The following is a 27,358-nucleotide window of genomic DNA, read 5'->3' as shown; positions in this document are numbered from 1 at the left end:
GATGTAATCCAATCATTCCTTTCTTTCATTTTGTGGTTGAGGAAACAAACACAAATAGTGTAACTTGCCCAGAGTCATGGTATGGACAAAAATAGAACTCAGGACTCCAGATTCCCAAAATTTTAATAGCAAAAACGCCCTTGCACAAAGAACCATCAGGAGGTCTCATTGTCTAACCAAAAGCAAGCTACATGCAACCTTCATCTTAGAAGAAATCTCAACTTCAAATCTGTTTCCTACTTCAGTTTTCCTTTATTCTGATAGATTCTAATTTTTTAATGAGAAACATCTGAGTGATACATGCCATAAATAGCTTCAAATTTCCACACCGACTCCAGTGGCAAACAGATAAATAAGCATTTCTACCAAGCTTACTGTACATTTGTGAGAAGCTCAAACTAAAGCTAATTTTCCCACAAAAATCAAAGTTTACATTATTCAGACAGATTCAGAATTGTTAAAAATATGCCCAATAACCATATTCATGCAACACAGTTTCTTTAAAAAAATTAGTAATGTTAAAGAGCAGACCTAAGTACTGAACACAACATTCTGGTTTATAACCTACAGCTAAAGATTGCTAGCTGACTGGAGTGTTTAACAACCCTAAACCTATTTTACAGTTTGGATTAAAGAGCAAAATTAATTTGAGATTTTAAGAACTCATACCATTAGTTAGCATGCTTAGGAAACACAGTAAAATTTCTCTATTTTTCTCAAACTCAAATGTGTCTATCCTATTGATATATAAGTATAGGCCCTGACTTATGACCCCTAGATTAGCCTTTAGTCAGGATAATTAGTTGGTACACATGCTTTTCACAAAGGGCATGGAGCAATAACCTGAATGACATATGCCTTAGTGTTCTCATCGAGAGAATGAGATAATACAATTACTTAGCTCATTGGTTTGCTATAATGATGTAATATCTGTTAAGAGATAAGAACAGTGCCTTGAACCTAAATAACACTCAAGTATCAGTGACTATTAGTATTATTGTTATCCTAGTAATATTATTAATGTTGGTATTATTATTAACCTCAGAAATACATCTAGGATAGCAGAGTTAACAGTAATATTCTTGATAGATGTGTCTTCCATTAAAGAGAATAATCAGTGTTCCAAGTTGGTACCTGCCAAGGCCTCTCCCTATAGAGAAAGTTACTTAAGAAATTAATCTTTGTCTGGAAAGACAGAAGTTTTGTTCCTGGATAGCCATGAGAAGAAGTTTGCAATCTAAAGCCTTATATGAAGAAAATCGCTGACAATATTGAACATAATTTAGATTGATGTTAAGTCCCTTAAGTCTTGTCTGACTCTATGGGACCCCATGGACCATAGTCCACCAGACTCCTCTGTCCATGGGATTCTCCAAACAAGAATACTGGAGTGGGTTGCCATTTACTTCTGCAGGGGATCTTCCTGACCTAGGGATCAAACCTGCATCTCTTAAGTCTCCTGCATTGTCAGGCAGGTTCTTTACCACTAGTACCACCTGGGAATCTTATAACTTAGATTATGTGGAGATAATTTATAGATGACTTTTTTCCCTCCCTACATCTATAACATAATATTGGAATTCTCCTATGCATTTGCATCTTAGAAAACTATTTCAGATTTGAGTCAGAATCATAGCAGTAGGTTTGCATTCAGGTGCTACTGTTGCAGGAAGAAAGAGATTTACTGACATGTAAAGCAATGGAAATGAAAAGTGTCTACATTCTTTCATGTGCTTGTTTCAACCTTTCATGATAAGAGTTGGAGCCAAAAGGCTTAAACTACAATACAAAGGATGTAGCACCAACATGATTTTCGTTTCTTTTAACCCAATTGTAATTTTATGTTCAGCATTTTGGTTTAAAACACTGGACTGTGGAGTGGGCTGTGACATTTACGCATAAATATTTATTTACCCATTTTAAGTTCAATTCACTTTGATTCTGTCAGTGATAGGAAGGTGGAAAAAACATGGTCTTTGTTTTAATATATTAGGCGGCCTATGTAACGTACTATAAGAAGTCCTAAGTACTATGAGTCTAACAGAAGAAAGCTCTTCTGTAAAATGGAAAGCTCTGAAAGAGGGTGACCATATTTACCCTAACATTGGAAGTGAAATCCTTTTGCAACTTTATATTACAGCCAAGTAAATACTATACAGTCATGTCAGACTCTTTGAGATCCTATTGAGTATACAGTCCATGGTATTTTCCAGGCCAGAATACTGGAGTGGGTAGCCTTTCCCTTCTCCAGGGGATCTTCCCAACCCAGGTCTCCCACATTGCAGGCAGATTCTTTACCAGCTGAGCCACAAGGGAAGCCCAAGAATACTGGAGTGGGTAGCCTATCCCTTCTCCAACAGATCCTCCTGACCCAGGAGTCGAACTGGGGTCTCCTGCATCGCAGGCAGATTCTTTACCAACTGAGCTATCAGGTAAGCCCCAAATACTATACAAGTCAATACTAAAAGATATTAACCGTGTGCCTTAATTTAAATGACATCATAGAATCCTTATTACAAAGTTTCTAAAAGTTAACACTACCACAACAAATAGATCTGAAATCTCCATAGCTTTTATGCACATGATGAATTTTGATAAAATGAAAAGTATCAGGAATTCAAATAAGGTGATCTCTATGTTCATTAATTCCAAACTGAATGAAATATTATGCTATTTAATATTTTTTTCTCTTCTTTATGCCCTTTCCTTAGTTTTCAGAGCAAACAATAATCTCCTTTGTACCAACACATTTTGATTAATAAACATTTTATACCTTATAGGAAAATCCAATAGCTCACTGCATTATATAGATGAATGGTAAATATAAACAATTGGATAGAGACAATTTAGCATAAAACTTTTCACATAATGGGATGTCATCCTTTTCTTTCCCTGCTGATCTAAATTATAGATTACTCTGTAGGTTATTTTCCAAGTAAGTAAATATATTAATTTCTGAGAATAAAATAATATGAAATTTTAAAGAAAGCCTCTGGAAGCACACCTATTCTCATTTTATAAAATGTTGGGATCATCCTTAACCTCTGGGAAAAAAAAAGCATTAAAATAGAATTTTGAAAATATAGTTATTAGGGAGAAAACTCTTTTTAGAATTGAAAGGTATTCACTTATTCAACGCAATGTCATATATTCAACAGCTATGTAACCCTGCAAGAAGGAAATTATAAAGGAAATATTAAGAAGACTCTTAATTAAAGCAGCATTGTCTGTGTCTCCTTCTCCTCTTGCTCAATAAGAGTATTACATCTTTATCTAAGAGATTTTGCCTTTAAGTTCTATATACCTGTCTTTCATAACATATTTTGAGATAATACCACACTGGTAATCAGTAGTAATCCTAGGTTCTCAAACCTTGACAAGATACAGAGAGAAGCCAAGTATTGTCTTTTGTTGTCTCAGATGATAAAGAATCTCCCTGCAATGTGGGAAACCTGGGTTCAGTCCCTGGGTTGGGAAGATCCCCTGGAGAAGGGAATGGCTACTCACTCCAGTATTCTGGCCTGGAGAGTTCCACGGACAGAGGAGCCTGGTGGGCTATAGCCCGTGGGGTCACAAAGAGTCAGACATGACTGAATGACTTTCACACACATTATTAAACAGGCATCTTCACATTGATTCCCATTCAAGAAGCTATTATAAAGAAAATATGGAAGATGGGATTGATAGGAAATCGCAGCTGACAGAGAAAAGGAAGAGAGCCACACATGCTAGGGAAAATATTTATTATGGCTCCTTAGTCTTCTGTCTCAGTAAAGAGAGGGAATGCGAGCAGGAAGTCTTACCAGCCTGATCCCTATTAATTCTAGTTATTAGGGACCCATGCTTCCCTAGTGGCTTAGAGCCACTGTCCCCCCTTCAGCCTTGCCCATCTCTGTATTTTTCTTTATATCTTCTCTTCCTAAAGGACTTTCTTCCTCACTCTTTGCCAGCCAGTCACACACTTCTCAGCCTCAGAAGATGAATGTCAAATCTCCTCAACAAATGTGCCCCATCACACCTCCTGGAAGTAATCTTTCCTTGCATGAACTTCCAGAGCCCTTATATCTAACCCACACTTCTGTGACACATTTACTTCCCAAGGAAAAGTCCTTATTTTTCCTGCATTTACTGTTCTGTTCCTCACTTTCTTAATAACCCTATTGCCTGACCAATACTTTGTTAGGGGGGAGGGGAGGAAAATTTGAGATGGTTCCTGAGTGTTGACTGGATTGTATACATTTGATAAGGGAGATAGAAGGGAATTTCAAGTCAAGCATTAAAGCTCAACCAAGAACTTTGACCCAGAACTGGGCAGGGGTTACACAAGGTAAAATGAGTATCAAAGACTCATTGTGGGGGTAATTCATGAGAGGCACAGTCCTTGCTCTTGTTCAGGTGACTGAATATCAAACTGACATATACCATCTCACATACATTATTTACTATGTCCTCAATGGAAGCAATTTTAAAAGAAAGTATAATGATATACAATTGTATACACCATGACAAACATAAACATATGCCTACAAAATATAAATCTGTCCAACTAGACTCATTTTCCCCAACATTACCTGTTTGCAATTGCTCATTGATCTTATCAGGTGCTAAAGCAGATTTCAAAAGTTGTGGAGAGGGGGTGGAGTATGGAAGGAAAAAAAGATTTAAGGAAACTTTATGAACTTTATTGTTTTCTGAGAATTTTAGGAAGATTCTTCTTTTTCCCTATTTCAGAAGCTTTATCGAGAATCACTGATTAGAGCAAGAGTGGAAAGTAATACTATATAGATGGAAGAGGTCAGTTTAGTCTGGGTCCAGCCACATACACTCAGGAAATTATTTGTGTGCCCCCTGCCTTAAGTCTCAGCAGAATTTAATGTGCCTGAACAGTGAATTCAGATACACTGCTTTACAATATTTCCTCCATTTTTTCCCTGAACCATTTTCTTCTTGCCTAGTCAACTGGTATAACTATGTAAGCATTTGGCATTCTAGCTGAATGAGAATTAGATGAAATGGCAGCTCTCCCAGCCCTCTTATTTCACAACATAGAGGTAAAACTGGCAATGCAGAGAATGTCATAATTCAGATGTGTCAGTCCTGAGATGCTCAAAGTGGTTAGGAGCAGGAATACCACAGCTCATTCTGAACCACAGCTAAGAACAGGGATGCTCCATCCTGCTGTCCAGAGTGACATCTACTGGTATCACCAAGTTCAAGGCTTCACTGTGAAACATGTCTCCTCTTTCACTTGAATATAGGCAGAGAGGTGAATATGCAAAGACATGCAGGAAATTGAAAAGCCAGTTATTTATAGAAGAAACCTTGTGGGCCCAGAGCTCTTGTAAAATCCTTGCCATCCAAAAAGAAAGTTTCAGAACAGGTGAAATGGAAAGAAATGGGGATAATATCACACTAGGTTTTCTTTTGTTTTTGGAGAGAGAACACGCTTTCCTGATCCAAATTATAGAGTTAGCAACTCTATGATCTGACCAAAGAGAGCCAATTTTACTATTTAGAGAGAGGTGACAATGTTCAAATCTGTCAAAACTAAATGGGCCAATTCAAGCGTCCAACTACATACCAACCCATGCAGCAAGAGGCCTGCAGCTGACCGCTGAGAGATCTGTGGCTCTGTTTCAACACTGAGTCTACTTTTAAAAACAAATAAGTAAGGAATTATCCAGAGAATTGCCTTCAAATATTTCCTTATACAGTGATATGGAATGGCTATAACTCAAGCAGTAATAAAGACACCATGTATTAATTGTCTGAGGAAGAATAGAAATATAGGGTGAGACTCCTGTCTCAGTGAATGATGGTCTTCTGGGAGGTAAATCACACACACACACAAATGACCAATATTAGAGAATGAACGTTCAGTATCAAGTGAGAGGTCATTCCTCTGCTCTCCATTCTGTAGTCTGTCCTTTCTCACATCCCTTTATCCTTGACAAAAAATATCAAATATTAATGCTTATTAGTCAATAAGATTCTTACCCTTTATCTGATAAATGCCACATTTCTCTTCCTTTCACAATTCAACTTCTTCAAAGACTAATATAGCTTCTGTCTCCTCTTTATATAGCACACATCCATCAAGTCATTGCAATATGGCTCTGGCCCCACCATCCCACTAAACTACCTACCTAATGTAGAATATGACCTCCTAACTGTCAAATCCAAAGGACATTCCTCATCTTATTTAATGTCTCTTTCTTGCTTAAATATATTTCTGTCTTTGCTATTTAGGTCACTATTACTCCTGATATCATGTCTTCATTCCTAAAGTCTCTTTTCAGTCCCATAGAATCCACCATTAAGTATTTCTGTGAAAGACTGTGCTGGACACTGGGTACACACAGATGAACAAGATGCATTCCCTAACACCGACTTCTCTTCCTCCAATCATCCCTTAAACACTTGTGGTCCCTGGGATTTTCCTGTCTTCAGCCTTCTTATTCAAAGAATCTCCCAAAAGGAGCATACCCAATTCACTGGACCAACTAAACATCTCTATCTGCATATCCCACAGGCATGCAAACACCTAAAATGGGATTCTTTACTTTCTCCTCTAAAACCTACTCTTATTCTCACAGTATAACACGGTCTTCAGCTCTGCTTTTGATTTGTCATATCTAACTGAATAGTACATATGATTAATTCTATCAAAAAATGTTTTGATGTTAAAATTCTACTGCCAAAAATTTAAATGCAGTAGCCTCCAATTGGTTCTCTCTCCTTCCAGGCTCTCCTTGTAATCAGCTTCAAAACTTCCATCAAAGATTTGTTTTCTGAAACACAAGTCTGATCATTGCACTTCTATCCTAAAATATTTTCCATCATTCCCCTCCCTATAGGACAGAACAAATTTAAAATTCCTTTCCAAATTGTTCTACATCCTTCATAATCTCCCCCACCATTACCCCTGTCTACTTATACAGCCTTATCCTTATTACTCCCTCAGATACTCTCTTAACTACAGACATGCCGAACTATTTCTCATTCCCCTAACATAGATAGTTATCCAAAGGTGGATGGCTCTGAACAAGGCTTTCCTGCACAGCTCCTTTCAGGGAAGTGAATCACTAAGGCTATTTGGACAATTTCAAACTTCAGTCTAAGAGACCTGGCCTTAAATAAAGTACTAGAGAGGTAGTGCACAGAGAAAAGAAGGTGAAGCACTGACCTGAAGAGGGGGAAAAAAAATACACCCTAGTTTATTTCTCCAGGAAATTTTTCCAGAGGAACTAAACTCTTGAAAAGTCAGGATTACATACAGCTGTTGTATCTGACACATTAAATCAGAATAATAAGAAATGGAGAAAGTACCACAGAAGGGGAAAAAAAAAGTCAAACAATTCTACTTGCAATTGCTATGTTGAGCTGGTCTTTGAGGTCAAACAGAGAATCTAATCTGATACTTAAAAGGCCTCATGATAGACATCAAATCAAATTCAATAATCTACAAAAATGAAGCCTCTTTAAGTTGCTGCTTTATTTTCAATCTCTATTTAAATAGATGTAATAAATAGGTTCCTGAAGAGGTTAACAATGTGATAATGTGATATGGGCAATTTCTTTTTCATTAGCAGAAAATAAATGAAAAACAATCAGAAATTCTAAGCAAAACAAAAAGTTTTACAAGAAAGTCATAGTCCAGATGTGAAGTAAACTAATACATCACAGGATTTTGAATAATCGATGAGATGAACAGAAGTAAACCATTTCACTTTGATTCCTAGAACATAATCCCTTGAGCAGCACAGCTTTAGTGACACAGGGTCATTCATATAACATGTTGTTGTTGTTGTTCAGTCACTCAGTCATTTCCGACTCTTTGCAACTCTGTGGATTGTAGCAAGCCAAGTTTCCCTGTCCTTCGCAATCTCCCAGGGCTTGCTCAAACTCATGTCCATTAAGTCAGTGATGCCATCCAACCATCTCATCCTCAGTCATTCCCTTCTCCTCCTTCTTTCAATCTTTTCCAGCATCAGGGTCTTTTCTAATGAGTCAGCTCTTCACATCAGGTGGCCAAAGTATTGGAGCTTCAGCTTTAGCATCAGTTCTTCCAGTGAATATTAAGGGTTGATTTCTTTTAGGATTGACTGGTTTCATCTCCTTGCAGTCCAAGGGACTTTCAAGAGTCTTCTCCAGCATCACACTTCAAAAGCATCATTTCTTTGGCAGTCAGCCTTCTTTATGGTTCAACTCTCACATCCATACATGACTACTGGGAAAACCATACCTTTGACTTGTATGGACCTTTGTTGGCAAAATAATGTCTCTGCTTTCTAACATGCTGTCTAAGTTTGTCATAGCTTTTCTTCCAAGGAATATGGGGCTCCTCCTAAAATGATATTACTAAGCACTTACTATGTGCCAGGCATTATTCTGGGAACTTGATAAGTACTCTCTTACATAATGTTCACAGCAACACTATCAAGTAGGTACTATTTTATGATCATCTTACATAAGAGGAGATGAAGGCACAGAGAAGTTAAGAAATATAGCCACAACTGAACGGACAGTGGCAGAACTAGACTTTGAAGCCATAGGGTAGAGTTCTGCAGCCTGTGATTTACCAGCTACATTGGTTCATTGGGTCTTCAATTTTTATCATTAACTTTGAAACGAAGCATAGGAAGCATAATTATAGTTACAGGTCAAAGGATCAGTGTTACACACCTTGTTGATGTAAGACTGAAGGAAAATGAGGTATGTTCTTTCTTCATCTTACATAGATAAGAGCTATGGTATATTTTCCAAAGTCGATTCATTATAGAATGTACTTTTCAGAATATAAGTCATAGATATAAGTAAACCCACCAAAAGGCAAAACACAGTAATAATATAACTTTTAAACTGAGGAAGTATAGGGAAGAGAAAGAAAGGTAGGAATTTAGTCCTGGTTTCTCAACTTCTATATCAAGGAGTAATAGTTATTGGGATAAAATTAAGAAACAGGCACTTAAGTTTATTAATTAGAAAACCTGAAGCTGAAATAGCTGATAGCAGTAATCTTTGGAGAGTAGAACTTTGAAAGAGAAAAGAAAGATAAAGAAATTTTTAATTTTTTATTATGCTCTGATTATTTTCTTTATTATTTACATTTTTCTAAAATTTAAAATAATTTGAATGACTTTGAAGTAATAATCTATTAAACAATAAAGCAAGTTATAAAATGGTATCCATATTTGTATATTTATGTATGTATACTACTGCTAAGTCACTTCAGTCATGTTCGACTCTGTGTGACCCCACAGACGGCAGCCCACCAGGCTCCCCCGTCCCTGGGATTCTCTAGGCAAGAACACTCCAGTGGGTTGCCATTTCCTTCTCCAATGCATGAAAGTGAAAGTGAAGTCGCTCAGTCGTATCTGACTCTTAGCGACCCCATGGACTGCAGCCTACCAGGCTCCTCCATCCATGGGATTTTCCAGGCAAGAATACTAGAGTGGGCAGCCATTTCCTTCTCCTTATGTATGTATATGTCTGTATATATATGCGTATGTGTGATTCCATACACATAAACAGACAGACACACACATTAGAAGATAGATACATACAGATACATTGAAAGATAGATGTTAATATTCACTATAGTTATTTCTAAGAATAATTTTAATTTTCTTTAGGCTCTTTTTCATTTTCATTTTTCTTACAATAAATATGTATGTTATCTTGTCATTAAAAATATTTTTAAAAACATGGTTGTGTTTATACAGTATTTGAGAGCTGGGTGGAAATGAAAAGAGATTATTTACCTGATTAAATGTTATTTCTTCTGTTAAGAAATAAAAAAATCATTTTAAGAAATAGTCTTAACCTTCTGGAACCTCTAATTCTTCAGAAAGCTAGACATATCTTTGATGAGTTCAAAGTGCCAAGAATTATTCAAGTTAAAAGAAAGTTATGTTTTTCTGAGAGTTCTATTGCTATGTAATATTTAAATATCACTTCAACCCTACACATTTCAGATCTTAAGGAAAAATCAACTTTTAACATTTAATCCTCTTATTAAAATATAAAGTTCATCTCTCTTAAATGTAGATTTTCAACACTACAAAGTCCTTTCCAAGATAGTCCTGCTTAGGATCACATGACCCAAGTGTGCTGTGTGACAATTACCCATTGTGAATATGATCAACTAATTACACAACAGACACATGGGGGGGGGGGCAGTCCTAAGATGGCAGAGGAATAGGACGGGGAGACCACTTTCTCCCCAACAAATTCATCAAAAGAACATCTAAATGCTGAGTAAATTCCACAAAACAATTTCTGAATGCTGGCAGAGGACATCAGGCACCGAGAAAAGCAGCCCATTGTCTTCAAAAGGAGGTAGGAAAAAATATAAAAGATGAAAAGACAAAAGAGATAGAGATGGAGTTCCGTCCCGGGAAGGGAGTCTTAAAAAAGAGAGAAGTTTCCAAACACCAGGAAACACTCTCACTGCTGAGTCTGTGGCAAGCCTTGGAACCACAGAGGGCAACATAACCAGGAGAAAAAATAAATAAATAATTAAAACCCACAGATTACATGCCCAACAGTAACTCCCCCAGCAGAGAAGCAGTACAGACGCCTGCATCCGCCACTAGCGAGCGGGGGCTGGGCAGGGAGGCACAGGCTGCATTGCTTAGAGTAAGGACCAGCCTTGAATGCTCTGAGGGCAATCTGAGGGAACTAACTTGGGATAGCAAACCAGACTGTGGGATAGCTACCACGCAAAAACACCTAACCTAAGTCACCGCCAGACCCGCTCACAGAACAAAGAACTGACTAGAGCTACGAGAAAAGCCCTAACTTATGACACTGTCAGGCCCACTTCCAGAACAAAGGACTGAGCAGAACTAGCCGGCTGCAGTCTGGTCCATCCCCTTCCAGTGACAGGCAGGTGAGGGCAACCAGAGCCGGAAGGGGGCAATGGCGTCCCCAAGGAGGCATTATTTACCAAACTGAAAGCAGGCTTCACTGCTAACCAAGACTTCTTGGGATTCTGGATGGTCAACATCCACCTGAGAAGGTGCGCCAGTTGTACACCCAGAAAACCAGGCGGCAGGGGAGGAGACGATAAGTCACAGTGACCACACTCACCAAACACCTGGTCACCTGAGCTGCTCGGACCTGGGAAGGGCACAAAATGCAGGCCCAACCGAGTCTGTGTGCCTCTTAGGGGTACCGGGGTGCCCAAACCTGAGAGGCTTAGACCTGGGAAGTGCATACAACCCAGGGCCAGCCTCAGACAGTTCCCGGCAGAGCAAACTAGAGCCTAAGCAGTGTAGACAAGAAAAGCACAAATGCCGTGAACAGGGGCAAACCCAGTGTGGCCGAGACACTGCGAGCACACGCCAATGTTATTTGTTTGCAGAGTCCCTCCCTCCCCACAGCACGACTGAACAAGTGAGCCTAAAAAAGTGTCCACCACCGCCCCCTTGTGTCAGGGCAGAAATTAGACACTGAAGAGACCAGCAAACAGAAGAAGCTAAACCAGAGGGAACCTCCTTGGAAGTGACAGGTGAAATAGATTAAAACCCTGTAGTTAGTACCAACTACATAGGAAGGGGCCTATAGATCTTGAGAAATATAAGCCAGATCTAGGAACTATCCGAAAATGAACTAACCCCACACTGCCCACAACAACACCAGAAAAAGTCCTAGATATATTTTTACTATTTTTACTATCATTCTCTAATTTCTTTAATTTTTTAAAATTTTAAGTCCTCTATTACTCCTTTAATTTTCATTTTTATAACCTACTATTACTTTGCCAAAAAAAAGAGAGATCCTATTTTTTAAAGCAAACTTCATATATATATATATATATTTTATAATTTTTGTGACTTTTTTTCTTTAATATTGTATTTTTGAAAATCCAACCTCTACTCTAGATTGTTAATTTTGCTTTTTGGTATTTGTTATCAATTTTGTACCTTTGAGAATCCAATCTTCAGTACCCATTTCTACTTGGGAGAGAGATAACTGGCTTGACTGCTTTTTCCCCCTTTGGACTCTCCTTTTTCTCCACCAGGTCATCTCTATCTCCTCCCTCCCCCTTCTCTTCTCTACCCAATTCTGTGAATCTCTTTGTGTGTTCCAGGCTGTGGAGAACACTTAGGGAACTGATTACTGGCTGGATCTTTCTCTCTCCTTTTGATTCCCCCCTTTATCCTCCTGGCCACCTCTGTCTCCTTCCCCTCTCTTCTCTTCTCTGTGTAACTCTGTGAACATCTCTGAGTGGTCCAGACTGTGGAGCACACATAAGAAGTGATTACTGGCTAGCTTGCTCTCTCCTCTTTTGATTCCACCTCATCTCATCCTGGTCACCTCTATCTCCCTCCTCCCTCTTCTCTTCTCCATGTAACTCTGTGAACCTCTCTGGGTATCCCTCACTGTGGAGAAACTTTTCATCTTTAACCTAGATGTTTTATCAACAGTGGATGATAGAAGTCCATAGAAGATGGAAAAGTCTTGAGACTACTGTAAAAATAAGACTGAAAACCAGAAGCAGGAGGCTTAACTCAAAACCCTGAGAACACCAGAGAACTCCTGACTCCAGGGAACATTAATTGACAAGAGCTCATCAAATGCCTCCATACCTACACTGAAACCAAGCACCATCCAAGGGCCAAAAAATTCCAGAGCAAGACATACCATGCAAAGTCTCCAGTAACACAGGAACATAGCCCTGAGCTTCAATATACAGGCTGCCCAAAGTCACTCCAAACTCACTGACATCTCATAACCCATTACTGGACACTTCATTGCACTCAAGAGAGAAGAAATACAGCTCCCCCCACCAGAACACTGACACAAGCTTCCCTAACTAGTAAACCTTGATAGCCACCTGTACAACCCCACCCACAGTGAGGAAACTCTACAATAAAGAGAACTCCACAAACTGCCAGAATACAGAAAGGTCACCCCAAACACAGCAATATAAACAAGATGAAGAAACAGAGGAATGCCCAGCAGATAAAGGAACAGGATAAATGCCCACCAAACCAAACAAAAGAGGAAGAGATAGGGAATCTACCTGATAAAGAATTCCGAATAATGATAGTGAAAATGATCCAAAATCTTGAAAACAAAATGGAATCACAGATAAATAGCCTGGAGACAAGGATTGAGAAGATGCAAGAAAGGTTTCACAAGGACCTAGAAGAAGTAAAAAAGAGTCAATATATAATGAATAATGCAATAAATGATATCAAAACACTCTGGAGGAAACAAACAGTAGAATAATGGAGGCAGAAGATAGGATTAGTGAGGTAGAAGATAGAATGGTAGAAATAAATGAATCAGAGAGGACAAAAAGAAAAATGAATTAAAAGAAATTAAGGCAGTCTCAGAGACCTCTGGGGCAATGTTAAACACCCCAGCATTCGAATCATAGGAGTCCCAGAATAAGAAAACAAAAAGAAAGACCATGAGAAAATATTTGAGGAGATAATAGCTGAAAACTTCCCTAAAATGGGGAAGGAAATAATCACCCAAGTCCAAGAAACCCAGAGAGTCCCAAACAGGATAAACCCAAGGCAAAACACCCCAAGACACATATTAATCAAAGTAATGAATTTCAAATACAAAGAATAAATATTAAAAACAGCAAGGGAAAAACAACAAATAACATATAAGGGGATTCCCATAAGGATAACAGCTGATCTTTCAATAGAAACTCTTCAGGCCAGGAGGGAATGGCAGGACATACTTAAAGTGATGAAAGACAATAACAGCCCAGATTACTGTACCCAGCAAGGATCTCATTCAAATATGAAGGAGAAATCAAAAACTTTACAGACAAGCAAAAGCTGAGAGAATTCAACACCACCAAAGCAGCTCGCCAACAAATGCTAAAGGATCTTCTCTAGACAGGACACACAAAAAGGGTGTATAAACTCGAACCCAAAACAATAAAGTAAATGGCAACGGGATCATACTTATCAATAATTACCTTAAACATAAATGGGTTGAATGCCCCAACCAAAAGAAAAAGACTGGCTGAATGGATACAAAAACAAGACCCCTATATATGTTGTCTACAAGAGACCCACCTCAAAATAGGGGACACATACAGACTGTAAGTGAAGGGCTGGAAAAAGATTTTCCATGCAAATAGAGACCAAAAGAAAGCAGGAGTAGCAATACTCATATCAGATAAAATAGACTTTAAAACAAAGGCTGTGAAAAGAGACAAAGAAAGACACTACCTAATGATCAATGGATCAATACAAGAAGAAGATATAACAATTATAAATATATATGCACCCAACATAGGAGCACCACAATATGTAAGACAAATACTAACAAGTATGAAAGGAGAAATTAACAATAACACAATAATAGTGGGAGACTTTAATACCCCACTCACACCTATGGATAGATCAACTAAACAGAAAATTAACAAGGAAACACAAACTTTAAATGATACAATAGACCAGTTAGACCTAATTGATATCTATGGGATATTGTTTCACCACAAAATAATGAATTTCACATTTTTCTCAAAACTTCTCCAGAATAGGTCACATCCTGGGCCATAAATCTAGCCCTGGTAAATTCAAAAAAAACTGAAATCATTCCAAGCATCTTTTCTGACCACAATGCAGTAAAATTAGATGTCAATTACAGGAGAAAAACTATTAAAAATTCCAACATATGGAAGCTGAACAACACGCTGATGAATAACCAACAAATCACAGAAGAAATAAAAAAAGAAACCAAAATATGCATAGAAATGAATGAAAATGAAAACACAACAACCCAAAACCTGTGGGACACTGTAAAAGCAGTGCTAAGGGGAAGGTTCATAGCAATACAGGCATACCTCAAGAAACAAGAAAAAAGTCAAATAAAAACCTAACTATACCTAAAGCAACTAGAAAAGGAAGAAATGAAGAACCCCAGGGTTAGTAGAAGGAAAGAAATCTTAAAAATTAGAGCAGAAGTAAATGAAAAAGAAACAAAACAGACCATAGCAAAAATCAACAAAGCCAAAAGCTGGTTCCTTTAGAGGATAAATAAAATTGACAAACCATTAGCCAGACTCATCAAGAAACAAAGGGAGAAAAATCAAATCAATAAAATTACAAGTGAAAATGGAGAGATCACAACAGACAACACAGAAATACAAAGGATCATAAGAGACTACTTACTATCAGCAATTATACGCCAATAAAATGGACAACATGGAAGAAATGGACAAATTCTTAGAAAAGTACAACTTTCCAAAACTGAACCAGGAAGAAACAGAAAATCTTAACAGACCCATCAAAAGCACGGAAATTGACACTGTAATCAGAAATTTTCCAGCAAACAAAAGCCCAGGTCTAGACAGCTTCACAGTTGAATTCTACCAAAAATTTAGAGAAGAGATAACACCTATCCAATCTGATTTCGGTGTTGACCATCTGGTGATGTCCATGTGTAGAGTCTTCTCTTGTGTTGTTGGAAGAGGGTGTGTGCTATGACTAGTGCGTTCTCTTGGAAAACTCTATTAGCCTTTGCCCTGCTTCATTCCATATACCAAGGCCAAATTTGCCTATTACTCCAGGTGTTTCTTGACTTCCTACTTTTGCATTCCAGTCCCCTATAATGAAAAGGACATCTTCTTTGGATGTTATTTCTAAAAGGTCTTGTAGGTCTTCAGAGAACCCTTCAACTTCAGCTTCTTCAGCATTACTGGTTGGGGCATAGACTTGGATTACTGTGATATTGAATGGTTTGCCTTAGAAACGAATAGAGGTCAATCTCGTTTTTGAGATTGCACCCAAGTACTGCATTTCAGACTCTTTTGTTGACCATGATGGCTACTCCATTTCTTCTAAGAGATTCCTGCCCACAGTAGTAAATATAATGGTCATCTGAGTTAATTTCACCCATTCCAGACCATTTTAGTTCACTGATTCCTAGAATGTCGACATTCACTCTTGCCATCTCCTGTTTGACCACTTTCAATTTGCCTTGATTCATGGACCTGACATTCCAGGTTCCTATGAAATATTGCTCTTTACAGCATCGGACCTTGCTTCTATCACCAGTCATATCCACAACTGGGTATTATTTTTGCTTTGGCTCCACCCCTTCATTCTTTCTGGAGTTATTTCTCCACTGATCTCCAGAAGCATACTGGGAACATACTGACCTGGGGAGTTCATCTTTTAGTATCCTATCATTTTTCCCTTTCATACTGCTCATGGGGTTCTCAAGGCAAGAATACTGAAGTGGTTTGCCATTCCCTTCTCCAGTGGACCACATTCTGTCAGACCCTACACATGGACATAACCAGATGGTCAACACCAAAATCATTTTGATTATATTCTTTGCAGCCAAAGACAGAGAAGCTCTATACAGTTAGCAAAAACAAGACCAGGAGCTGACTGTGGCTCAGATCATGAGCTCCTTATTGCCAAATTAACACTTAAATTGAATAAAGTAGGGAAAACCACTAGACCATTCAGGTATGACCTAAATCATATCCCTTATGATTATACAGTGGAAGTGAGAAATAGATTTAAGGGACTAGATCTGATGCATAGAGTCCCTGATGAACTATGGATGGAGGTTCATGACACTGTACAGGAGACAGGGATCAAGACCATCCCCATGGGAAAGAAATGCAAAAAAGCCAACTGGCTGTCTGGGGAGGCCTTACAAATAGCTGTGAAGAGAAGAGAAGCTAAAAGCAAAGGAGAAAAGATATAAGCATCTGAATGCAGAGTTCCAAAGAATAGCAAGCAGAGATAAGAAAGCCTTCCTCAGTGATCAATGCAAAGAAATAGAGGAAAACAACAGAATGGGAAAGACTGGAGACCTCTTCAAGAAAATTAGAGATACCAGGGGAACATTTCATGCAAAGATGGGCTCGATAAAGGACAGAAATGGTATGGACCTAACAGAAGCAGAAGATATTAAGAAGAGGTGGCAAGAATACACAGAAAAACTGTACAAAAAAGATCTTCATGACCCAGATAATCATGATAGTGTGATCACTCACCTAGAGCCAGACATCCTGGAATGTGAAGTCAGGTGGGCCTTAGAAAGCTCACTACGAACAAAGCTACTGGAGGTGATGGAATTCCAGTTGAGCTATCTCAAATCCTGAAAGTTGATGCTGTGAAAGTGCTGCACTCAATATGCCAGCAAATTTGAAAAACTCAGCAGTGGCCACAGGACTGGAAAAGGTCAATCTTCATTCCAATCACAAAGAAAGGTAATGCCAAAGAATGCTCAAACTACCACACAATTGCACTCATCTCACACGCTAGAAAAGTAATGCTCAAAATTCTCCATGCCAGGCTTCAGCAATACGTGAACTGTGAACTTCCAGATGTTCAAGCTGGTTTTAGAAAAGGGAGAGGAACCAGAGATCAAATGCCAACATCCACTGGATCATGGAAAAAGCAAGAGAGTTACAGAAAAACATCTATTTCTGCTTTATTGACTATGCCAAAGCCTTTGACTGTGTGGATCACAATAAAGTGTGGAAAATTCTGAAAGAGATGGGAATATCAGACCACCTGAATTGCCTCTTGAGAAACCTGTATGCAGGTCAGGAAGCAACAGTTAGAACTGGACATGGAACAACAGACTGGTTCGAAGTAGGGAAAGGAGTACATCAAGGCTGTATATTGTCACCCTGCTTATTTAACTTATAATGCAGAGTACATCATGAGAAATGCTACGCTGGAAGAAACACAAGCTGGAATCAAGATTGCCAGGAGAAATATCAATAACCTCAGATATGCAGATGATACTACCCTTATGGCAGAAAGTGAAGAGAAACTAAAAAACCTCTTGATGAAAGTGAAAGAGGAGAGTGAAAAAGTTGGCTTAAAGCTCAATATTCAGAAAACGAAGATCATGGTATCTGGTCCCATCACTTCATGAGAAATAGATGGAGAAACAGTGGAAACAGTGTCAGACTTTATTTTGGGGGGCTCCAAAATCACTGCAGATGGTGGTTGCACCCATGAAATTAAAAGACGCTTACTCCTTGGAAGGAAAGTTATGACCAACCTAGATAGCATATTGAAAAGCAGAGACATTACTTTGCCAACAAAGGTCCATCTAGTCAAGGCTATGGTTTTTCCAGTGGTCATGTATGGATGTTAAAGTTGGACTGTGAAGAAAGCTGAGCACTGAAGAATTGATGCTTTTGAACTGTGGTATTGGAGAAGACTCTTGAGAGTCTCTTGGACTGCAAGGAGATCCAACCAGTCCATTCTGAAGGAGATCAGCCCTGGTATTCCTTGGAAGGAATGATGTTAAGCTGAAACTCCAGTACTTTGGCCACCTCGTGCAAAGAGTTGACACATTGGAAAAGACTCTGATGCTGGGAGGGATTGGGGGCAGGAGGAGAAGGGGACGACAGAGGATGAGATGGCTGGATGGCATCCCCGTCAATGGATGTGAGTTTGAGTGAACTCCGGGAGTTGGTGATGGACAGGGAGGCCTGGCATGCTGCAATTCATGGGTTCGCAAAGAGTCGGACATGACTGAGCGAGTGAAATGAACTGAACCAAACACCTATCCTATTCAAAGTCTTCCAGAAAATTGCAGAGGAAGGTAAACTTCCAAACTCATTCTCTGAGGCCACCATCACTCTAATAACAAAACCTGACAAAGATGCCACCAAAAAAGAAAACTACAGGCCAATATCACTGATGAACATAGATGCAAAAATCTTTAACAAAATTCTAACAATCAAAATCCAACAACTGCCGGGGTCCAGCCCGGGTGGAGTCAGAGGATTCGAAGGGGAGATGGCTTCAGCGATCAGGATACGATAGAATTAAAGATATAAACAGTGGTTAAATAAGGATAGCTCAGTGAGATAATTCAGTGGAGAAAAGAGGCTGAATAACTTCGTTTACGTGGAAAGCTAACAAAATTCCAAGATAAGGAATTTGCGTCACCTACATAGGCCATAGGCGTCCTCCCATTCTCCCGTTGGAAAGGAGACACTAAGGCCCCCCCTGTCGAATCTTAGAAGCCCAGGCATAATTAGTAGGCTTGACGAGCCTCCATGCTCCAGATATGAATTCAGCCAGAAGGTGAGAGAAAGAACGACATGGGGAGACCAAGTTTCGGTGAACAAGGCCCGCACTTTATTTTCCAAAGTAGTTTCTATACCTTAAGTTGTGCATAGAGGATAATGGGGGATAGGGTAGAGTCAGAAGTAAGCCAGGCTTTCTTCCTGAAACCTTATTATATACAAAAGTTTAGGTGATTTACATCATCTTCTGGCCAGGAGGCCTATTAACATTTTATGATCCTTTCTTCAGAAAACTTATTTTTCTCTAAAGGTGATTATTCTAAAGTCAGGCGCCACCCTCCAAAAGCATTAGATAAAGTTGCATTCCTATAGGGCAAAGGTGTGGTGGGCTATAACAAGAAAAGAATTAACTCAAGGGTCCAAGGTTACAAACATTAAAGCTACTACTTACATTCCTATACACCAATTATATTAATCAATACACTCCCAGGGACACAGTAGGTAAGGGATATGGAAACTTAGCAGCAAACATTAGCCTAACAAGTGAAAAACCCTTCACCAATACAATTTCTAACCAATCTTTTAACTGCTCAAAGGAATCTGTATTAGGCAGTTTAGAACATCTCATGCTTCTCACAGTTGGGAGGCTCTGAACAATCACATGTGGCCGGAAGAACCTATTCAGGCAGGCTAGAGGACTTCCAAAGGAGTTTGTAGGTTGAAACACTCTTGTCATGCCCAGGAACTTTATTAACTGGAGCTGTAAGTTAACTCTTTTTTCAGAGAGAGGTGGTGGGGGACAGCCCCCCATAAAGTAAGAGGTGTAGGTGATAGCACAAAGCAGTAAAGTAGGCAGACTCTGGTTTTGGGGGTAGATGCTCCAGAATTTCCAGGGGGACTCCTGAGGCTCGATCCTGCCTTTGCATATGCCGAGCCTCCTTCCTCATGATCTTTGTCACGGGCGCAGTTCCTCACACTGGCACCCGGCTAACAACAAATTAAAAAGATCATACACCATGACCAAGTGGGCTTTATCCCAGGGATGCAAGGATTCTTCAATATCTGCAAATCAATCAATGTAATACAACTCATCAACAAATTGAAAGAAAAAAAAAACAACATATGATTATCTCAATAGATGCAGAGAAAGCCTTTGACAAAATTCAACATCCATTTATGATAAAAAACTCTCCAGAAAGTAGGAATAGAAGGAACATACCTCAACATAATAAAAGCTATATATGACAAACCCACAACAAACATTATCCTCAATGGTGAAAAATTGAAAGCATTTCCTCTAAAGTCAGGAACAAGACAAGGGTGCCCACTTTCACCACTACTATTCAACATAGTTTTGGAAGTTTTGGCTACAGCAATCAGAGCAGAAAAAGAAATAAAAGGAATCCAAATTGGAAAAGAAGTAAAACTCTAACTGTTTGCAGATGATATGATCCTCTACATAGAAAACCCTAAAGACTTCACCATAAAATTACTAGAGCTAATAAATGAATATAGTAAAGTTGCAGGATATAAAATCAACACACAGAAATCCCTTGCATTCCTATACACTAGTAATGAGAATATAGAAAGAGAAATTAAGGAAGCAATTTCATTCACCATTGCAATGAAAAGAATAAAATACTTAGGTATATATCTACCTAGAGAAACTAAAGACCTATATATAAAAACTATAAAACACTAGTGAAAGAAATCAAAGAAGACACTAAGAGATGGAGAAATATACCGTGTTCATGGATCAGAAGAATCAATATAGTGAAAATGAGTATACTACCCAAAGCAATCTATAGATTCAATGCAATCCCTAGCAAGCTACCAACAGTATTCTTCACAGAGCTGGAACAAATAATTTCACAATTTGTATGGAAATACAAAAAACCTCGAATAGCCAAAGCAATCTTGAGAAAGAAGAATGGAACTGGAGGAATCAACCTGCCTGACTTCAGGCTCTGCTACAAAGCTACAGTCATCAAGACAGTATGGTACTGGCACAAAGACAGAAATATAGATCAATGGAACAAAATAGAAAGTCCAGAGATAAATCCACGCACCTATGGACACCTTATCTTTGACAAAGGAGGCAAGAATATACAATGGAGAAAAGACAATCTCTTTAACAAGTGGTGCTGGGAAAACTGGCCAATCACCTGTAAAAGAATGAAACTAGAACACTTTCTAACACCATACACAAAAATAAACTCAAAATGGATTAAAGATCTCAACGTAAGACCAGAAACTATACAACTCCTAGAGGAGAACATAGGCAAAACACTCTCCGACATAAATCACAGAGGATCCTGTATGACCCACCTCCCAGAATATTGGAAATAAAAGCAAAAATAAACAAATGGGACCTAATTAAACTTAAAAGCTTCTGCACAACAAAGGAAACTATAAGCAAGGTGAAAAGACAACATTCAGAATGGGAGAAAATAATAGCAAATGAAGCAACTGACAAAGAATTAATCTCAAAAATATATAAGCAACCCCTGCAGCTCAATTCCAGGAAAATAAACGACCCAATAAAAAAATGGACCAAAGGACTAAACAGACATTTCTCCAAAGAAGACATACAGATGGCTAACAAACACATGAAAAGATGCTCAACATCACTCTTTATTGAGAAATGCAAATTAAAATCACAATGAGGTACCATTTCACGCCAGTCAGAATGGCTGCAATCCAAAAGTCTACAAGCAATAAATGCTGGAGAGGGTGTGGAGAAAAGGGAATCCTCTTACACTGTTGGTGGGAATGCAAACTAGTACAGCCACTATGGAGAACAGTGTGGAGATTCCTTAAAAAACTGGAAATAGAACTGCCATATGACCCAGCAACCCCACTGCTGGGCATACACACTGAGGACACCAGAATTGAAAGAGATACGTATACCCCAATGTTCATTGCAGCACTGTTTATAATAGCCAGGACATGGAAGCATCCTAGATATCCATCAGCAGACGAATGGATAGGAAAGCTGTGGTGCATATACACAATGGATTATTGCTCAGCCATTGAGAAGAGTGCATTTGAATTGGTTCTAATGAGGTGGATGAAACTGGAGCCTATTATACAGAGTGAAGTAAGCCAGAAAGAAAAACACCAATATAGTATACTAGCGCATGTATATGGAATTTGGAAAGACGGTAATGATGACCCTATATGCAAGACAGTAGAAGAGATACAGATGTATAGGGCAGTCTTTTGGACTCTGTGGGAGAGGGAGAGGGTGGGATGATTTGGGAGAATGGCATTGAAACATGTATAATATCATATGTGGAATGGGTCGCCAGTCCAGGTTCAATGCATGATGCAGGATGCTCAGGGCTGGTGCACTGGGATGACCCAGAGGGATGGTGTGGGGAGGAGGGTTCAGGATGGAAACACGTGTACACCTGTGGAGAATTCATGTTGATGTATGGCAAAACCAATACAATATTGTAAAGTAATTAGCCTCCAATTAAAATAAATAAATTTATATTTAAAAAAGACACATAAGAATAGCCATGTTAAGTGACACAGTGTAGGATTTCCAGGAAGATACAATGGATTTTATAATAGCTGAAGAGCTCAATCATTCCATGTAATAATTTCCTCTAACACAGATAAAGTCCGGTTATTATCATATTATAAATAAATCCACTGAGAACCAGTGAGGGTTAGTGACTTCCTTCAGGTTATGCAGCTGATGTGTGAGAGGAAAGAATGTCAACTCATGCCACCTGCCTGCTTTCCCCTGAAAGAGCTTCTCCTGCCATAACACATTGCCTAATTAGGTAATGGTGAAAGACACATGACAGAGTCATGAATTTGGAGAACCTCTCCTTGTTGACTTGTCTGGGAGGGTATTAACGACACAGTCCACACATAGTTCATCCCTCACCTGGATTTACAACACACTTTCTCTCTGAGACTCCAGAGTCCCCAGTTCTGGTTGCAACCTCTCCTAATGTTTTGTCCCCCAAATGGAATTCATACTTGGGGTCACTCCTCATTTAGGTTCAAGACCTTTGACAGTGTCCTCAACTCTGCTTCAAAGCTTTTCACCTGGAAAGCTTGAACTCCCCATCCCCTCTCAGAATGTCTTCTTGTTCATGTTGGTTCATATTACCATTGTGAATATATTCTTTCATTTCCTCAGTTGTAAAGCCTTATCATTCCCTTTGTTTATGAATCTCAAGAGATTCTGACTTCTTGCAGAAATCCAAAGGAGACAGCTAGTCACCTTTCTTTACTCATTTTCAACACTTTTCTTTTTTCCTTTATCCTTGGATCTCACATGAATACTTAAAAAATCAGTTCCCGTCAAAGCCATTTTCCTGTCAGGAACATAAACTTGCATCCAATGGGACAAGTACAGGGAGATCTATATGCAAAAGTACCATTTGCATTTTTGTCTCATTTAAGATTTTATAATAAATATCTTTTATTATGTATCAGACCCTGAGCTAAAAGTTGGGGATTTGAGAATGTATAAGAGACCTTATTATTCCTTAACCTTAAACATCTGACAGTCTTGGGTGGGAGCAATGGGAGTGCTAAGCTGTTAGGTTCATGTACAATGAATCCTTTAACCATGAAGGGAGTCAATACACAATAGATGTGAAAAATGCTATGGCAACAGAGCAGAAAGTGTGTTAATTCCTTATGACATGAGAGCCAGGTTTTGAAGGATTAGTCTAAAATCACCAAGATGGAGAGCAAGGACCCTCTAAAGAGAACGAACATTTTAAGTATGGGGTAAGAGAAGCTGACTGATAGGCAGTATTATTGTTATTAACATTATTACCTACTTTGGTCTGCAAGGACAGGACAAGAACAGTACTCAAAGGTAGAAAAGAAATGCCACTGTCTGCTCTGAGCCCCAGCCTGCAATTAAACCTGAGTATACTTGGCTCCCTACATGAACTGTCACCCTTGGATAAAGCAACACTGCCCAGCTTCCATGGCATCTTTTCTGGGCACAAAATTTCATTTTAAAAGACACTGGGAAGCCAATCATGGAGCGGCAAAAACAAAAGCTGTCTGCATTCCCCTGCTGCAAGAACTCTCCTTTAGAGGAAATGTTGAAGCAAAGAAAACAAATAAAAGTTGTTCTGAAAGGAGAGGCAATTAAATTTTTGCCAAACATGACAGGAAACTGAGAACTAAAGCAGACAGAGTAATGTCTATCTTTGGCACACCAGACAGGGAGGAGAAGAGCATGTCTTTGATGGCAGACTTTATTTTAAAAGTACTAACTGACATTTTGAAAGGACATAAAAACACAGAGAGGAGAGAGCCCTTCAGCCTCTGCTGTCTGGGCGGCTGAAGCTCCAAACTGCCCCCAGAGTTTTCATTTTCCTAGTCTAAGGTTAACGGCAAGATAAGGTGTAGGAAAGAAAAGGAAAAAAAAAAAAAAAAGAATAAAACAAATCCCTATCTTAAAGCAGCCATACAAATCCACATGATGCATTTAAGTTGAAAATATAAAGAGAAAGACATTTCCTGGCTCCTGAAGGAGGCTGGCAGAAGATAACCAAAGTAACAGAAGGCAGAGTTCTGTCCATCATCTGAACAGTCAGTGAAGTGCATACATGCTCTAAAGGGAACCCTGTTCCAAGAGAACAGGCACAAAAGCTCATGTTTAAGGCACCAGTTACTCAAGACTTCAAGAAGGTCTTGGCTTTCTCATAGGCACACTTACAGCTGAACAGCTGCCTGTGGTCAGGAGCCCAGCACACTGAGGCCTCCAAATCTTCAGAGCATTTCTCTTGTCTTTTTCCTTCCCTGACCCCTATGCTCCTGCTGTTCACAGAAGGCACAACTTATATGTTTCTTGCCTCTTGATCCTCCTAAAATATTTTGCCCCATCAAAGAAGTTTAGATTTAAGTGTTTCTTTTTTTATTTATTTTTTTTACTGTCATTGAGCTGTGAACTTCTCACGATCCAAATTTCTCCCTCTCTCCCAGAGTCATGTAGACATTGCACTTTACCTTTGAAATGAACATGGTTATGATTCCCTCCCTCCATTATCACTCAGGTAAAGGGGATTCATATCATTCTGACAGGAGGCATGAAGGATAGAAACTGGAAAAACCAGGTAGCCAATGAGAATATGACTCAAAGGATGGTCTATTTCCAGTCTTGCACTGAGCAACACTTATTTCAGTTCAATGTGAATAAATACAGAAGAGGAAGAAGAGATGTATACAAGTAAATAATTCAGTACCCACTCCATCCTTTTTGGCTTTCTCACATGAAGATTCCACACAAATTCTCAGCAGCCCAGTATCTCCAATGTAACCTCTGACCAAGTTACTGTGTGCTGCAATCAATGCCATCATTCAGTCATTGTTTATCAAGTTCCCACTCTGGGCAAGATACTAAGTTAGAGGATATAGGAAAGAAGAAAAGGGATGCCAGTCTGCAATGACATCATAACCCTAGCAAAAAAACTTACCGGGAGCCTGAGGCCAGGGTGAGCAGGAGTCTGGAGAGGGAGTTTCATTAGGGAAAACATCTGACAGGGCAAGTCAATCCAGGCAGATCCAAGGTCTCAAGAGTTCAATCAGGGAATCAGAAACAACAGTCCTGGCAAAAAGAGGACAGTGACATGAGTGCAAATCCTAGGACAAAGTTTATTTCCTACCTAATCCATTTTAGATTTCTTGTCTATAAAGACCCAGGACCTGGGGAAATAAATGTATCCAGAAAGTGTTTCAAGGCCCCCATGGAAAGTCTGATGTTGTGTGAGCACAAAAACAGATTATTAAATTGCTTCATAACCTCCATAAAATAACATGCTTTGTTATTATAATGGCTAAAACAAAAGCAGAGTTGCCTGTACATTGAAATAGCTCATTTTGCCACCACCACCCGCCCCCCCCCCCACACACACACAAGATTTCAAAAGGACAATTACAAAGGTAAGAATAAGAAAGGAAAAGGAGAAAATTAAGTTCCTTGTTTCTTAAGTGACCAATATACACATAGAAGTTCAAAGAAAACAAAATTTCAGCATAAATTACAAAAAGTGCTCTCGATTGTTTTCAGAAATGCCATTTAACCATGAAAAAAATCTCTCTAATTTCCTGAGATGATTAAAGGGAAGGCTAGGTTCTTAATTGCCTAGTTGTGAAACACATTAGAGCATGGATGGAGTTTCAAGATTGAGATTCTGGTCAAATATTGTCCTCTGTATTTCTACTTTGTTTCAAAAAAGGAAAATGACTCAGGAAAATACAGAGCTCATTTTTATGAAGAAGAGTCAAAAAGAAATTACAGCTAGGAGACACAATTAATCAGAAAAGATAACAGATAAGGAGTCATAGTTAGGAACTAAAATACCTCAAGATTCTTCTCAGAACTAAATGGAAATAAAATTAAATGTACATCTTCAATTTTATTATTGGGAAATCACTGCAGGAGGCAGATAGGAAATGCTCTCTTTCCATTATTTTACAAAACACAGAGAGCAGTTTTCCAGACAATTTCAGCATTTTACAAAATGCCCAGAAGCAGCAGATCTCTGCAGAAGAGGTCACACACTCATAGGCTCAAGATATAAAGCAGACAGATTCAAGTCAATAGGAACATCAAATTAGTTTGCTGGTTATTGAGTGGAGAGGGCACTTGCCTGCCCTGGTCCCTGAACTACTGCCTTAGTCACACAGCTCAAGTCTGATATCAATCTAGAGGAAATATCAATTTGGTCAAAAAAGAAAAAAATCATAATGACCTAGACTGGCCATCTGTGTGTTTTAATTTTCTGAAGGTTAAAAACAGATTAATGAAAGATGTGCTTAGTATTTTAAAAATATATGCTAAACATTCATATGGTGCAATGATTTTTTTACCTACTTAGAAGTTTGTCAATTTCTTTCTCTTTCCTCAGTTACTGATAGGATTCATTAAGTATCCATTATATGAGTGTGGATAATGTGATTCCTGTTTAGAAAATGAGAAGGGGTGTGGATTAGGGAGTGACCAAATGACTTCTTTTGGTCCTTTCAGTTCTGAAATTATAGTTTAATGGCATTCATAACTCTTATTTTTTATTTATTTTATGTATTGGGGTATAGTTGCCTTACAACATTGTGCTAATTTCTACCGTACAGCAAATCAGAGGATCAGTCATATGTAAACACATACCCCTCTCTTCTGGATTTTCCTTCCACCTAGGACATCACAAAGCACCAACTAGAGTTCCCTATGCCATACAGCAGGCATTCACTAGTTATCTATCCAATGCATAGCAGTGTATACATGTCAATCTCAATATCCCAATTTATTCCATGCCCCTTTCCCCCCTCGGTGTCCATATATTAGCTCTCTATATTTGTATCTCTATTACTGCTTTGCAA

General features: G+C 38.8%; 1 long non-coding RNA gene across 33 annotated transcripts in view; it reads right to left on the bottom strand.

The window, feature by feature from the left end:
• Positions 1-27,358, bottom strand: part of LOC147363323 (uncharacterized) — a 504,516-nt gene that overhangs the window by 196,940 nt on the left and 280,218 nt on the right. For 22 of the 33 annotated variants that reach the window (XR_015136959.1, XR_015136929.1, XR_015136939.1 and 19 more), the window contains one exon: positions 25,456-25,586. This is a non-coding gene — a long non-coding RNA (uncharacterized LOC147363323). Of the gene's footprint in view, positions 1-19,093; positions 20,057-25,455; positions 25,587-26,851; positions 26,943-27,358 lie in introns of those variants that run through there. The other 11 variants (XR_015136938.1, XR_015136950.1, XR_015136953.1 and 8 more) reach the window with 3 other exon arrangements.

Source organism: Bos grunniens, chromosome 11, assembly GCF_055505025.1.
Source record: "Bos grunniens cultivar Pamir isolate PY7600 chromosome 11, Bosgru_T2T1.0, whole genome shotgun sequence".
Classification (NCBI taxonomy): Eukaryota; Metazoa; Chordata; class Mammalia; order Artiodactyla; family Bovidae; genus Bos; species Bos grunniens.
This window is presented reverse-complemented; position numbering and strand designations above follow the sequence as displayed.